This window comes from Suricata suricatta, chromosome 7 (genome assembly GCF_006229205.1).
Source record: "Suricata suricatta isolate VVHF042 chromosome 7, meerkat_22Aug2017_6uvM2_HiC, whole genome shotgun sequence".
Taxonomy (NCBI): domain Eukaryota; kingdom Metazoa; phylum Chordata; class Mammalia; order Carnivora; family Herpestidae; genus Suricata; species Suricata suricatta.
This window is the reverse complement of record NC_043706.1, coordinates 141,999,983-142,001,318: the sequence shown is the minus strand read 5'-3', so window position 1 is coordinate 142,001,318 and position 1,336 is coordinate 141,999,983.

The window sequence follows — 1,336 nt, the reverse complement described above, 5'->3', positions numbered from 1 at the left end:
TAATAGGATGAATGATGAATAGAGATATATGTAAATTAGATGTATATAATATATAAATATGCAATTTTATATGTCACACATCTTTGTATACTCCATTATAAATGCATATAACATATAATATGTATTTATATTATACATCATATATTAAAATATAGCATATACACATATACATACATTATATATTTTTATGTTCCATAGATATATACATATGTACCATTTGGGTATATATATATTCTATTATATATTGAAGGACCAAACTGACTCCAAGACAGGCTTCAAACAAGCCTCAGAAACCGGAAGGCCCGAGTTTCCGTTTCCCCAGATGTGACTCAGCAGCAACCGGAAGAAAAACAACGCACCTGCTGCCCGAGCAGATCCCACCACCGGCCGGGCCAATCATGAAACGCCTGAGTGAGCCCGCTTAGGTTTAAATTAGCCAATCACCTCGCGCCGCGCCAACCCCTGCTGATGCGCCGCCCAATCGTCTTGTGATCCCAGCCCCTCACTCCACCCCTCACCCCATCCCTCGCCCCGACTGTAATAAAAACCCTCCTCGACTGATGGTCGGGTTCTCCGCCCGGATCCGCTCCGTTGGTGAGGTCTGAGAGACTGAGCTTAAGCCCGGATCAACGCCCTTTGCTTTTGCCTACGTGACCTGGACTCCCTGGTGGTCTTTGGGGGAATCCACCATCTCGGCATAACGTATACAATGGACTATTTATTCAGCCACCAGGAAACAGGAGATCCTGCCATTTGGGACAACTTGGATGGACTAGAGGGCATTATGCTAAGTAAACTAAGTCTGACAGAGAAAGACAAATACATTATGGTCTCACTTCTGTGTAGAACCTAGGAAAGCTCAAGTCCTACAGAGACTAGACTGATGGCTACCAGGGTGGAGGGGGGTGAAGGAGAAGGGGGGATGTGGGTCAAAGGGCACCCATGTCCTGCTATAAGGAGAGTAGGTTCTGGGTGTAACGCACAATATGGTGATTACAGTTAATAAAACTGTGTGAGACACTTGAACGTGGCCACAAGTACTTCACATGTGTTCTCTCCACAAACAATGGTCATCCTGTGATGTGATACACAGGCCGCCTGACCGTATGGTGGTGACCATTTCCCAGTATATTTCCCACTTTAAAGTGACAGGATGTTACATATCAAATGTGTCTCAGTAAAACTAGAGGGAGAAAAGATGCTCTTCGAGACAGAGTGACAATGGTGAAGTTCTTGGGCCCTGCACGGCCCCAAACAGAGCAGAGACCTCCTCGGTTGGCCATGGTGTCAACGCCAACTGAAGAAACCTTTTAGATTTTTTTTTTTAAAGGAGGAG